Genomic DNA, 15,655 nt, shown 5'->3' on the forward strand with positions numbered 1-15,655 from the left:
TCTCTAGCTTTCTTTCCTTTCCCTGTTCTCCCTGGTTCCCTCTTGCTCCAAGGCCTTTGAACGGCTGTTCCCTCTGACTGGAATATTCTCCATACATACCCTGGCTTAGTTAACTTCTGCTTATGCTTTGTATCAAGCAGGGCAAGCATCTTCTTGCTTCAGCATAAACATCGCTTTCTCAGGGAAGTCTACCCTGTCTGCCCCGAAGACGTCACATTTCCTATAATAAGGTTTCCTAACTCCATGTATGTAATTCTTCATGGCACTAATAGCAGTAGACAGTCATATGCATCATTATGCGATTTGAGTAGCAGCTTTCTCTTCCCCACATTAGAGTTCCATGGCAGGGAGTAGGGGGTGGGCAGAAATCATGCCTGATTTTGATCAACATTGAATCTCCAGCACAAAATACAGAACCAGAACACCCCATTAAAGTAACCACTTCCGTCACTCCTATTTTTTGCAGCTTTATCCTTTTTCACAACAGTATAATCACTTTATCCTTTTTCACAACAGTATAATCACAGGTACTTGTTTATTTGTTTATTTCTCTCACTAAATAGAAAATTTCACCAGGACAGAGAATTTGTTTGTCTCTGATGGATTTTATTCTTAGCACCTAAAACAGTGCCTAGTATGTGGTTTTCCATAAGCAGTTTTCTGCACAAATAGGAAATGTTTAATAAATATTTGTTGAAAGGATAAAAGTATTTTTCACAAAACAAAAACAATGACCCTCTCCAGCAACAGTATGGGATTTAATTAGCTCATCTAGCTGTTAAGTACTTTCATGCCTGCATCTGCCATAAATAAATCCATTACGTACAGTTATAACAATAACTACCAAACTCACTACCTACCATTTCAATAACTGACTAATCAGCTGGCCCCAGAAGAAGAAATTCAAATAGTGATAAACACCCCAGTCACAACTGCAGTGCATTATTTAAGTAAACCTTGAGTCCTGGCTTGTCTTCTCTAAGCTATGTGTTCTCTCCTTTTCATAGGCATTGCCGAGCTGCCCTTCAAATGGGTTTTACTAATATTCACAGCTGCTGGTGGAAATGGAAAGGCTCATTTCCCCAACAGGGTTCCTGCATTTTTCAAAGAACAAAACTGAGTGAGGGTGGATTGAAGACGGTGGAGGGCAGAGGTAAGTAAGCCTCTGATATAGGAGGAAGCCTCATATCTAGGGAACTGAAGTTCTAGGGGAGAACACTGAATCTGCTTTCGTGGCATGTGCCACAACAGGGCAGGGAAGAGAGAGGCTCGTGATCAGGCTCCCATCATCCCAGTTTTTCCAAAACCTTACTTTGTGGCTTCCTTCAGGGTTGGTCAGAGAAATCTAGGTCACTTGTGCCACCTGCTGTCTAGATTTTGGAATGACATGCGGATGTCAATGCCTTGGAATTTTTGTTTTAAGCAATTTCTACCTAGCCCATTCCCTATCCGTGACTTTCTTTCCTTTTTTTTTTTCATACAGCACACCTTCTGAGCTATCCATGGACACAAAGGCATGGCTTGGGAGGCTTCCTTTGGGAAAACTGGGGCTCAAAACCTCCACCCGCTGTTCTTTTGTTTTGTTTTGTTTTGTTTGTCTTTTTTTTTTGCTATTTCTTGGGCCACACCCACGGCAAATGGAGGTTCCCAGGCTAGGGGTCGAATCGGAGCTGTAGCTGCCAGCCTACACCAGAGCCACAGCAACGCGGGATCCGAGTCGCATCTGCAACCTACACCACAGCTCACGGCAGGCAACGCCTGATCATTAACCCACTGAGCAAGGGCAGGGGCCGAACCCGCAACCTCATGGTTCCTAGTCGGATTCGTTAACCACTGCGCCACGACGGGAACTCCCACCCACTGTTCTTACTTCTATCCATGTTTCGATTCAATGAGCTATCAGATCCCTAAGTAGGCCCTGAAGCAACCAAGACAATGAGGTGCGATTCTTCTCCACAAGATTGCGTAGTCCGGTGAGGGAGTCAAACACAGGGAAGCAAATAATTACAATGCCAATGTCCTGATATATAAGCAATAGAGACTTGAAGGGACGTGAATTCCCCCAGTGGAACCTGGAGGGCTTCAGAGAGGAGATACCATTTACCTATGCTCTGGGGACCAGCTAGCACTCCCAGGTGGAAAGGAAGATGGCCACGTTGGCAGATAGAATGGCATGTCCAAAAGGAGGGAGGCTATAGCCTGCTCTGAGAGTGGCAAGAATTTGGTAACTACTGTTAACAGCTTATCATAGATCCTTTCAGGTTTTTCAAGATACATTTTTATGTGTATATTTGTGGGTGGATGTGCATCTATGACTTATTTTCGTTTCACTAAACATTGTATTTTAGACATTTCTCCATGCTGGTAAGTCAAGACCAGACTTGTTCTTTTAACCTCTGCACGCTATTCCATCGTGTTCATCTATCATAGTCCCCCTTTAGTGGACATTTTAGGAGGTTTCCAGTTTTTCACCTTGTATTCCGTCTTTATGAACATGTGCAAGGATTTCCTAGGTGGGAAAATTTACATTTTGACTGATATTACTTAAAGATCTTCCAGAAAGATTCTATTCATTTACATTCCTTCTAACGGAGTAGCTAAAGTAAGACATATAAGCAAGTCCTTCAAATGTTTTCCCTTCTGATTCAATCCATGTGCAGAATGTTTTTCTCCCTAAAATTATGAGCCTGATAGTAATCCTATATGCATGGACTGAGTTGCTTTTTATGTAGTCATGGCAACACCCTCCAAGATTGTTGGTGTCAGTCCCACTTTACAGATGACAAGACACTGAGGCTCAAAGGAGTTGGGCTTTATCCAGTGCCGCAGGTAGTAGAATCAGAACTAGAACTCAGCATCCAGAATCCAAAAGCCCTTTCTACTACTCTGTTGCTAGGCAACACTTCTCCCTTTCAATTCCTGTGCCAATGCTACTTGTTGCCATGGTACTGCTGGGACAAGGAGCAGTAAGTTGTAATTAAGCAGTGAGCTAGAATCTTTGCTCCTAGCAGAAAAGGGTCTTTATGCCCTTTCCTGTGGGTGGACAGAGAGGGGCAACGGGATGGAGCTGGCTTGGTATCGCATGGATTTCATGGGGTACAGATGTTTGTCTTCATGTCTGTCCATGTGAAACCCCATTGCCCAGGAATGCATGGGCAGGAGTGCTGTGTGGGATCCTTACCTTCATGCTATCTTGTCAAAAATCAGCATCTGTCTTCAGTGTATACCTCTTTACTCAGCCTAGAAGAAAGGGGGCATCGTTGTAAATGACAGCATTCAGGAATCAGACAGCCCTGAATTCAAAGGCTATGTCTGCCACTTTCCTGCAAGTCACCTACATTTTCTGATTCTCAGTTTTCTCATCTGCATGAAGACAGTCACGCTCATCTCATAAGGTTCTGAATGTGACCGAATGTGATAAGGAACCCCAATCACATAGCCAAATGCCCAGTATTCACTGCCATTTATTACGTGATCAGGACATATAGTCAACGTTCACATTGTAATTTTCATCGCCCACCCACCCATGCGTCTTTGGACGCTTTGCAGTAATCAAAGGGGTTCCGAAGCCTCTCTAGTATTTCATCACTCAACACCAAGCAGTGGGATTTTGAAAGCTCGTCATGTTTTTGTCTTTAGACAAGAACACTCACAAACAGATTTTTTTAAAAATGGGCTCTAGTGAAGTTCTAAACCTCAGAAATGCATTATCTGCCCCAGAAATGAGTCATCTGTAGTAGGAGGAAAAGCAAAAATGTTTTTCAAAGACGACACAATGGAAATTGCAGAATTCGAATTACGGCAATTGCCTTTACAGCTGAATCCAAGGAAATTTTTTTAAAAAATTTCATTCACTTGACTTTCTGAACATCTGTGGTATGTCAGGCCCCATGCAAAGGGTAAATAGATGAATAGAATGTGGCCCTTCCCCAGGGAGCTCACGGATTAGCCGGGGAGACAGGTATTTATAAAGATTACAGCTGTGCGAAAGCTGCTATAAAGAAGTCTGTGGATGGTATTGCGGGGACTCAGTGCAGGAAGTCCTTAACTGGGCAAGGTGAAGGGAGCGGAGGGCTAGGAAACACTTCGCAGAGCTGGGACCAGCTGAGTAGGCAGACAAAGGGTGATTTAGGCAGAGAGAATGATGGGGAGCAGGAGAGAGCATGGGGTGCAGGCTGCACACAATGAGGGGTGGGAATGATACCCACGAGGCAGGTGGCTGCAGCAGCCGGTTACTCTGCAGCAGCAGGTCTGGCCTTGCCCTGTGGAACCCCCACCCTGGAAGCACCCCTGCCTGCTCCCTTTCTTGCAATGCTCACAGCTTCAGGCCTGAGCCTCCTATTTTTTCCCCCATCTCAGCTCCCCACCTGCTCCTAGTTCCCTGCCTTCTTGTGTCAGGATTCATCTTCCTCCTTCCTCTGTCACACATGACATCTGCACCCTCATCTTTTGCTTTCCTTGTAAAGATATTCTATCATCTCAGGATAAGTAATTCTGCTTGGTCTGGTCTTTGGGGCAGCTCTCGGTAGGCCCAGAACCTCCTTCTGGTTTTGTCCCAATCAGAATGTAAATCTCACCCCAGGGCAGCCCTGTGGCATTGTGGCCACTGTGAAGAGCACTGATTACCCTCCCAAGGCTGGGTCCTGGGGACCTGTGATGTAAGAAATGCCTCACTTCTCGGGTGAGGCAGAGCAAATGCCATCCCTGGTCTGTCATTGACCTGGAAGGGAAAGACGCAGGCTGTCCCACACCTGTGGTCTCCGTGGGGTCCCAGCTGTGCCTGATGGTGAAGATGGAATTTTCTATTCTCCCACCCCTTATAACTGGGAGAATACCAAGGTGCCTCTCAGCATTCCTCTTGGGACCTTGAATCATCCGTCTTCTCCCCAGAGTTCTCCTCACTGACCCAGGGCTCTTCCTTGGAATGGCAGTGTCTACTCCGTGGGTGCAATTCGAGGAAGGATTATGGACACATCAGCAATGAACAGCCTCAGCCAGCTGAGAAGACAGATGCCTGTGTGTGGCTGCTGGTCTGGCTGACGACCTGGATGGCTCACTGAATGACCCACCCTGGCAGCTGTGGACTGCACATCTGGCGGGCATCCCATGCACAGGGACCAGGAGGCACGTCACCTCCTGGAGTTGTGCAGTGCAGAGCCCTCCACCCCAAGCTCTGGGGCTAGCCATCTTCAAAGCTGAGGAGATGCAAATGTGTGTGCATGTGGATGAAGTGGGGGGAGGAGCACAGGAACACAGCAGCCCTTTCCAGTGCCCCCCCACCATGGTGCCTGAGTGGGCCATGGAAAGCATGTGGGCCATTGGGACATCAAGGACTGTGTTGATCCAACTCCAGGATCCAACACCTCCATATCCAGCCCATTAGGGATCCCTCTTGAATTCTATTGAGGCTGGATGGATTCAAAGGCATGACAATGAACACAATCGTTCTTGAACTTAGCCTTGACTGGATGGAGGCTAGGTTCTTGTCTACTCTCTGGAGCGCCTAGTCTAGGTTAACACACAATGAACTTAGGTACCACCCTCCTCACAATGCACAGAAATGCATCTCACTGCTAGTAACCTATTATTGACTTTGCTCTGAGACTAATACTGGATAAGATCAGCTCCTATTGTATTATGCTTTGAACCCCCCCCCACCTAATCAGGCAAACTTGTGTGTCGGGGGAAGTGAAAAGAGAACCAGAGGTCCCACTGTACAACTAGAAGATCAATAAAATTCCAGTGTGGCCCTTCCACTACTTGCTGCGGAATCTTGGGTAAATCATTAAATCTCCATTTTTTTCCAACAGGAGTAACAGTAGTGTCTATTTTAAGGTTGCTTCCAAAATTAATGTGACACGACACACATAAAATGCTCAGCAATGTGACTGGTATAGGTAAGCTCTCAGGAATATTAGCAATGACAGTATATATATATATTTTAATCAATAAATTATCTGAGTGCTTCTAAGCAAGGATCAAAGAAGCTGACAGTTGGGGGCAGTGATCCTCATCTCTGAGCAAAATCTGGTCTAGACTAAACTGACACACACCCAGCCCCATCTCTGATTTTTTTTTTTCCCTGTCTTTTAGGGCCACACCTGAGACACATGGAGGTTCCCAGGCTATGAGTCGAATCAGAGTTACAGTTGCAGGCCTGCACCACAGCCACAGCAATGCCAGATCCAAGCCTTGTCTGTGACCTATACCACAGCTCATGACAACGCCAGATCCTTAACCCACCTAGTGAGGCCGGGGATTGAACCCACATCCTCAAGGATAGTAGTCAGGTTCGTTACTCCTGAGCCACAACAGGAACTCCTCCATCTCTGATTTTTAAATGTGCTGGTTCAAGGAAATAGCCAATGGCTCTAATCAAGCCAGGAGTGGGGTCATTGGGGTTGGCATCTTCCAACTGCCTAAGAGACAATGGGCCAGTTGGAACCCTACTTTTCCTTTCAAGTTCTGAGCGGATATAAGCAACCCCATTGTGACCAGCCTGCCAGGATGGATCCAGGGAAGAACATCAGCCTTTGCATCCACTCTTTTTTTTTTTTTTTGTCTTTTTGCTATTTCTTTGGGCCGCTCTCGTGGCATATGGAGGTTCCCAGGCTAGGGGTCCAATCGGAGCTGTAGCCAACGGCCTACACCAGAGCCACAGCAACGCGGGATTCGAGCCGCGTCTGCAACCTACACCACAGCTCACGGCAACGCCGGATCGTCAACCCACTGAGCAAGGGCAGGGACCGAACCCGCAACCTCATGGTTCCTAGTCGGATTCGTTAACCACTGCGCCACGATGGGAACTCCTGCATCCACTCTTTTCTGCAGAAGAAGACCCAACACTGTGGGAGTCCTAATGGTGAGTCTGCCCTTGCATTACTAGGAGGGAAGAGAATGAGAGGGTATGCCCTACTTCCTGCCCTAGAGCTGGATCTAGCCAAAGGGCTTTTATTATAAGACCCTGGATGTCAAGAAAGCTCTCTTTGAACTACTCTTGGGTGGGAGAGGTTGGAGATTAGTCCTTCCTACCGTCAGGGCAGCAATGCTAGGTTGTGTATTGGCAGCTCAACCTTTCTCCATTGTATCGAATCTCCCCTGTATGGTGAGAGATGGAGCCTGAGTACTAGAATATTCAAGGGAGTTCCCATCATGGCACAGCGAAAACAAATCTGACTAGGAACCATGAACCAGGTTCAATCCCTGGCCTTGCTCAGTGGGTTAAGGATCTAGCGCTGCCATGAGCTGTGGTAGGTCTGTGTAGGTCACAGATGCGGCTCAGATCTGGCATTGCTGTGGCTGTGCTGTGGGCCGGCAACTGTAGCTCTGATTAGACCCCTAACCTGGGAACCTCCATATGCTGTGAGTGCGGCCTTAAAAAGAAAAGAAGAAAAAAGAAAAGAAAAGAATCTGTTGACAGGGCTCTGTGCTAGACTCCATTACTCAGAGGTGCTCGCACAAGATTTGGAAAGTGGAAACCAGGTGGAGGCCATGGTCTTGCCCCTCTGGCAGTGATGCACAGACATGAGGCTTTGGCAGTTGTGGGGCACGTCAAAGGTTCAGGCTGTCCTCTGCAAGTCACCAGTGCTGGGGCTCAGCCAGCTGTGATCATCACTAGTTTCCTTTGGCTGCTGTGATTTCCTGCTTCTGAGACCTAGAAGTAAACAGCAGAGCCAGCCATGGCTTTCCCTTGCTTTTGCTCCTTAGCCCCTTTCAACTGTTCAGCAAGCATCACATTCCCTGGGTTAAATCCCTTTGTGCTTAAAATATCTAGAAAGATATTTCTGTTTTCCTGACTAATGGAAAGTGCCTGGCTTGAAAAAGCTTATTGGCCAGAATGAGAACTTAGACTTTTTTTTTTTCCCCTGCATTATTGAATTTTCACTAAAGTAGTCCAGGCAAATTAATGATTTTTGAGTCTTATTTCTGCCCACTAACCCAAAACTCTTCTTTTTCTCCTCAGGAAGTAAAAACAGAAAGAAAAGGTCTCCCTACGCAATGATAAAACCCCATGCTGTCTATCTATTTGAAACATCTTTAAAAAACATAAACACAGGAGTTCCTGTCATGGCTCAGTGGTTAGCGAATCCGATTAGGAACCATGAGGTTGTGGGTTCCATCCCTGCCCTTGCTCAGTGGGTTAGGGATCCGGCGTTGGTGTGAGCTGTGGTGTAGGTTGCAGACACAGCTCAGATCCCAAGTTGCTGTGGCTCTGGCATAGGCCAGCAGCTATAGCTCCGATTGGACCCCTAGCCTGGGAGCGGCCCTAGAAAAGGCAAAAAGACAAAAAACAAAACAAAACAAAACATAAACACAGGAGTTCCTGTCATCTGACTAGGAACCACGAAGTTGCAGGTTCTATCCCTGGCCTCACTCAGTGGGTCAGGGATTCAGTGTTGCTGTGAGTTGTGTAGGTCAAAGACACAGCTTGGATCTGGCATTGCTATGGCTCTGGCGTAGGCCAGCAGCTACAGCTCTGATTAGACCCCTAGCCTGGGAACCACCTTATGCTGTGGGTGTGGCCTTAAAAAGACAAAAAAAGACAAAAAACAAACATAAATACCTACTGCGAAACTAATGCCCTATAAATTATTTTGATTTGATAATCACCTCACCTAACTTATAACATTTCAGAAAAAAAGATGAATTTAATTTTATGCCTAGAGACCATTATAAATGTATTGCCAGTTATCAGAATAAAAGAAAAATCACACCCATATATTATGCATCCTGACAAATCCAGTTGTTTTGATATTTTTCATTGCCTGCCTGTCTTACCCACATGCATAGGTAATTTTACTATTGTGAAAACACAATTTTATAATTTGCTTTTTTGTACTTAGCAGTAGATTAATAAAATTTCCATCTTGTTATGTAGACTTCCTAATTGTCATACGTAATTACTTCATACTATTTAGTTGAGTGAATTGATCATAATTTACTAACATGTCCCCCCATGGCTGACTATTTAGGCAGGTTCTAATTACTGTGTTAGTATGCTTAATGCTTCAATGCACATCTTTTTTCTGTTGATTAATCTCCTCAGGATAAATTCCCATGAGTGGAATTTCCAGGGCAGGAAGCCTAATTGACGCCTCTGGAATGGATTCTCCCTCTCCTCTCATCTATGCTTGATTCCATAGCATAAAACCCTATGGGTTCGAGGGAAAAGGAGAAGTCATTAGAGATCCTGGAGTTCTTCTAAAGTCAAGCAGGCTTAGAGGTGGAAGACTTTGGGCCCCAGGTATCCGAGTGGAGAGAAATGAGCCTGAGAGATTGGATAGAGACTTCAGCGTCAGGAAAGACACAGATAGAACCCTAGCCTCTGAGTTAGCTGCACCAACAAATTGCCAGGGAGTTCCTGTTGTGGCTCAGTGGTAATAAACCCAACTGGTATCCATGAGGACTCAGGTTTGATCCCTGGCCTTGCTCAGTGGGTTAAGGTTCCAGCGTTGCCATGAGCTGTGGTGTAGGCACAGATGAGGCTCGGATGCCGCATTGCTATGGCTATGGTGCAGGCTGGCAAGTGCCGCCCCGATTTGACCTCCTAGCCTGGGAACTTCATACGCCTTGGGTGCAGCCCTAAAAAGACAAAACAAACCACTTAAACAAACAAACAAAAACAAGAAATAGCCAGGAGCTTTTAACATAATGAGTAACTTTACTTCTCACTTGGCAATAGGCAGGGTGAGGGATGTCCAGAGTTATTCAGGCTATTTCATCCTGAGGATTCTCCCTGGTCAGGTCCCTGGCATCCTCTCCATGCAGCCAGCAGGTGGCAAGGGACTGAGTATCACATAGAGGGGTTTTAGGCCTATAAGCTGTCTCTATCACCTCTGCTCATATTGCACTGTGCATAGCCCAGTCACAAACACTCATTGAACTGTAAGGAAGCTGGAAGTGTAGTTTAGGTGTGTGCCCAGAAGAAAGAGGGGAGTAGAAACCAGTGGCCACCAACCATCCCTGCGAGAGTCTTTTTCAGAATTTAGCCACTTAAGCCTAAGAAAAGGAAAAGCCAGGCAGTGGAGAGAAATGGAGCTCTGCTGCTTGCACAAAACAAAACAAAGTAACGCAAATGCTTTTCCAGATCCTGATAGTTTAAGCAACGGCTGCAGTATCACATAATTAATTCCCAGAAAATCCACCCCCCCATCCCCAATCAACCCAGGAAGGGGACAAAAGGAGTCACTTTCTACTTTCTCCTGGATTCCAGAGGAAACAGACACTAGAAATATTACTTGCTGTCCCCTACTCTTTTTTTTTTTTTCTTTTCTTTTTAGGGCCACACACAATGGCATATGGAAGTTCCCAGGCTAGGGTTGAATCGGAGTTACAGTTGCTGGCCTGCACCACAGTCAAGCAACTCGGAATCTGAGCCACATCTGAGATCTACACCACAGCTCAGGGCAACGCTGGATCCTTAACCCACTGAGCAAGGCCAGGGATCGAACCTGCATCCTCGTGGATCCTAGTCAGGTTTGTTACTGCCTAGTCACAATGGGAAATCCCTGGCCCCCACTCTTTTTTCCTCTCTCTTTATAGCCTGGTTCCTTCCATTCTGAGGCTTCATCAGCCGATTCTGGCTCTAGGTCTTTAATCTCATTTCTCCAATTTTCTTATATCAGTCTTCTTTCCCTATTTATTAGATGCTAATTATATGCTAGTCACTGTGTTAAGAACTTTATATATGTAATGGAAAGAAAAAACATATTGCTGAAGTTTGAACTTAGAAATGTAGCAGAAATCACAATAAGGTCCTGTTATATAGCACAGGGACCTATATATCCAATCTCCTGGGATAGACCATGATGGAAAATATTTTTAAAAAGAATGTATATAGGGAGTTCCTGCTGTGGCTCAGTGGAAATGAATCTGATTAGGAACCATGAGGTTGTGGGTTTGATCCCTGGCCTCGCTCAGTGGGTTAAGGACCCAGCGTTGCCGTGAGCTGTGGTGTAGGTCACAGACACAGCTCAGATGTGGCGTTGCTGTGTCTGTGACATAGCCTGGCAGCTACAGCTCCGATTAGACATCTACTCTGGGAACCTCCATATGCTGCAGGTGCAGCCCTAAAAAGACAAAAAGACACACACACAAAAGAATGTATGTATATATGTAAATGTATATATATATGACTGAGCCACTGCTGTTTAAGTATAAATTAGCACAACATTGTAAATCAACTCTAATAAAATTTTTTTAAAGAATAATGGCAGAAATCCATGAAAGGGAAAATTTTTTTTTTGGTTAGGGACGCAGCTCAATGGACTTGTTTGGCTATAAAAGTAGAAGCATTTCTGAGCAGAATCAAACAGGAATAGATTTAGCCACAAACAATCAAACAAAAACAATGCAGGGGGCAGGGGAGGGGCTGTTGCTGTCAACAAGAGAAAGAAAAGTTTTGGAGACTGTTATAACTGTCTTCTATTGGGTCGAAGTTACTGACAATTTGGAAAAGGGGCTAAGTATTTTAACCTTGACTATTCCTGACAATTATGTGTGGGATTGTGACTTTTAAGACTTTTTTAAAAATTGAAAAAAAAATTGAAATCTAGTGCAACCACTATGGAAAACAGTATGGCGGTATCTCAGAAAACTAATTACAGAACTACCGTATGACTCAGCAATCCCACTCCTGGGCATACATCCTGATAAAACTTTAATTGAAAAAGATACCTGCACCCATATGTTCATTGCAGCACTATTCACAATAGCCAAGACATGGAAACAGTCTAAATGTCCATCGACAGATGAATGGATTAAGAATATGTGGTATAAACACACAATGGAATACTACTCAGCTATAAAAAAGAACAAAATCATGCCATTTGCAGCAACATGGATGGAACTAGAGACTCTCATGCTAAGTGAAGTCAGTCAGAAAGATAAATACTATATGATGTCACATATCTGGAATCTAATATACGGTACAAATGAACTTTTTCACAAAAAAGAAACCCATGAACTTGGAGAACAGACTATGGTTGCCAAGGGGGAGAGAGCAGGATGGACTGGGAATTTGGGGTTAATAGATGCATACTATTGCATTTGGAGTGGATAAGCAATGAGATCCTGCTGTGTAGCACAGGGAACTCTATCTAGTCACTTGTGATGGAACATGATGGAGGATAATGTGAGAAAAAGAATATATATATGTATGACTGTGTCACTTTGACAGAACACGGTAAATCAACTATAAGGAAAAAATAAAAAATCATAAAAAGATCGAAATCTAGCATACTTACAGAAAGTTAAAGAAATCATATGTATACAGCTTGATGGGTTTTCACAAGGTAAGCATACCTGGGTAATCACCACTCAGACAAAGAAAGCAAATATTACCGGTATCAAGAAGTCCCCTTCATTCCTTTCTCAGCTACTACTCTATTCCCCCAGCATATTCCAATTTCATGCCATAGACAAGTTTTGTCTGTTATTGAATTTTATAAAAATGAAGTAATAAAATATATACACTTTTTCATTGGACTTCTGTTTTTTGTGAGATGCAGCTATGTTGATACAAGTAGCAGGAATTTGGTCATTTTCATTCATGTATAGCATGAATATAGCAACCATGTATAGTATGGATATTCTGCAATATTTTCGTTCATCATTGATGGACGTTTGCCGTGTTTCCAGTGTTTGGTTATTTTTAATATTGCTATTTTGAACATTCTATCTAAAAATGTTAAATTTTGGTAAAATATATGAAACAAAATTTTTACCATTTTTCAGTGTAATTCAGCAGCATTAATTCCTATTGTCTACTTCCAGGATATTTTTTTTTCTTTTTTTATATTACTCAATGAATTTATTACATGTATAGTTGTACAGTAATCACCACAACCCAGTTTTATAGCATTTCCATCCCAAACCCCCAGCACAGCCCCCACCCCCCAACCTGTCTCCTTTGGAAACCATAAGTTTTTCAAAGTCTGTAAGTCAGTATCTGTTCTGCAAAGAAGTTCATAGTGTCCTTTTTTCAGATTCCACATGTAAGTGATAGCATCTGATGTTGGTGTCTCATTGTCTGACTGACTTCACTTAGCATGGTAATTTCTAGGTCCATCCATTTGCTAAAAGTGCCGTTACAGGGTATTTTTTAAATAACTTTTTTAGATTTAATTCATCTACTATAAAATTCATCTACATAAAGTGTAAAATTCAGTGGTTTTTAGTATATTCACAGAGTTGTGCGACTACCGCCATAATCAATTTTAGATTTTCTTTTATCACCCCAGGAAAAGTGCTATACCCGGAGTTCCCATTGTGGCTCAGCGGTGAACCAGTCTGACCAGCATCCATAAGGATGTAGGTTCAATCCCTGGCCTTGCTCAATGGGTTAAGCACCCGACGTTACTGTGAGCTATAGCTCAGACCCTGAGTTGCTGTGGCTGTGGTGTAGGCTGGAGGCTACAGCTTTGATTCAACCCCTAGCCTGGGAACCTTCATATGCCGCAGATGTAGCCCTAAAAAGACAGACAGACAGACAGACAGACAAACAGAAACAGAGAAACAAAGAAATGCTATACCCATTAAGTCACTCTAAGACAAAAAAAAAGATGGAAAGAAACAAAGAAACAAAGAAAGAAATGCTATACCCATTAAGTCACTCTGTTTATGCCTATAATTCCTCCCACCCCATACCACCCCTACCAGCCCTAGACAACCACCAATCTACTTTCTTTCTCCATAGATATATAAATGTACTTATTCTGGGAATTTCACATAAATAAAATTATATATTATAAGGTCTGTTGTGACTGATTTCACTTGGCATAACATTTTAAAACATGTTAGAGCATGCGTCATGTGTTTCATTCCTTTTTATTGCTGAATGGGCATTCCATTGTATGAATATAAACATTTCTCCATTCATCAGTTGATGGACATTTGAGCTGTTTCCAGTTTGGGGCTATTATGAATAATGCTGCTATAAGTATTCGAGTGCAACTGTTTCTCAGGACATATATTTTCATTTCTCTTGGTATATATACCAAGGAGTGGAATTACTGGTTCATATGGTAACTCTATGTTTAACATTTTCAAAAACCACCAGACTATTTTCCAAAGTGGGCTCCACTATTTTACAGCACTACCTACAGGGCATGAAGGTACCACTTTCTTCACATCCTCATTCACATTTGCCATGATCACCTTTTTGTCTTTTTTTTTTTTTTCACTAGGGCCACACCCATGGCATATGGAGATTCCCAGGCTAGGGGTCTAATCGGAGCTGCAGTCACCGCCAGAGCCACAGCCACAGCAATGCCAGATCCAAGCCGAGTCTGAGACCTGCACCACAGCTCAAGGCAATGCCGGATCCTTAACCTACTGAGCAAGGTCAAGGATGGAACCCGCAACCTCATGGTTCCTAGTCGGATTTGTTAACCACTGAGCCATGACGGGAACTTCACCTTTTTGATTATAGCCATTACGGTAGGTGTGAAGTGGTATCTCATTGTGTTTTTATTTGCATTTCTCGGATGTCTGATGATCCTGAGCAGTTTTCTTTTTTTGGGGCGGGGGAGAGGGTGCAAGTTGATCCACTTTTAATATGGCGTCAGAAGAAAAATCTGGTTTTTCCCCCCAAAACCCACTCCCCCCCATTATTTGGGTTAACACATTTCAGAATTTTAAGTAAACAGTTACTGCAGCTGGGTGAAGGTAGCCCCAGGTCCATCTACCAGGAAGCTCTGTCATTATCTGCACTGCCATCCAGCTCTCAAGGGGGCTATCAGCTTGGGTCTGCTCTGTAATTATTTCAGAGCTCCAATTTGCTCCAGGTGAGTCAAGAGCTCCCCTCTCTCGTGCATACTTACTAGATCAGTGCATCCACCTATACACTCTTTACCGATAAAGACCCAAGGTACCGTTCTGGCTCCCATGAGCTGTTAATCTTGAATCTCTGTTGGTGTCACTGGTGGCTGTGATATCAACAAATTCCAGAAGCCCTTCTTTGAAGGGCAATTGGCTGAGGAGCTCCTCGGTCTTTCTGCAGAAGGGGCAGGTGGGCTTGATGAAAACCACCACCTTCCCAAGCTGGATTTTGCTGTTCACACAAAAGCTTGAGCCATGCTGACAGGCGGCTGCCTCCCTGGAGGAAACCTCAATTGCAGGTATTGCTCGGGTGTAAAACCCTGAGCAGTTTTCAATGTGGTTATTGGCCATTTTGCATATCTTCTTTGGAGAAATATCTATTCATACCCTTTGCGTTATTTTTTAAAATTATTGAATTGTAAGAGTTCTTTCTATATTCTAGATATAAATCCCTTATCAGGTATATGATTTGCAAATAATTTCTCCCATTTTGTGGATTGTCTTTTCAGGTTTTTTGTTTGTTTGTTTGTTTGTTGTTTGCCTTTTAGGGCTTCACTGGCAGCATATGGAAGTTCCCAGTCTAGGGATCTAATCGGAGTTATAGCTGCCACCCTAGCCACAGCCACAGCAACACCAGATCCGAGCTGCATCTGTGACCTACACCACAGCTCATGTCAACACCAGATCACCGACCCCTGAGTGAGGCCAGGAATTGAACCCACATCCTCATGGATACTAGTTGGATTCATTTCCGCTGTGCCACAATGGGAACTGCCCCTTTATTTTTTCTTTTTTTTTCTTTTTCAGCTATGCCCATGGCATATGGAAGTTCTCG

The 15,655-nt window shown here is 43.9% G+C and overlaps 1 pseudogene; it reads right to left on the bottom strand.

Annotated features, from left to right (window-relative positions):
- Positions 1–14,701: 14,701 nt before the first annotated feature.
- LOC110259566 (glutaredoxin-1 pseudogene) lies at positions 14,702–15,171 on the bottom strand (annotated as a pseudogene).
- Between the last annotated feature and the right edge of the window lie 484 nt (positions 15,172–15,655).

This window comes from Sus scrofa, chromosome 2, assembly GCF_054392235.1.
Source record: "Sus scrofa isolate SSC_HxYL_T2T_F1_AM1 chromosome 2, Sscrofa_HxYL_maternal_Yorkshire_Landrace_v2.0, whole genome shotgun sequence".
In the NCBI taxonomy this organism is placed as follows: Eukaryota; Metazoa; Chordata; class Mammalia; order Artiodactyla; family Suidae; genus Sus; species Sus scrofa.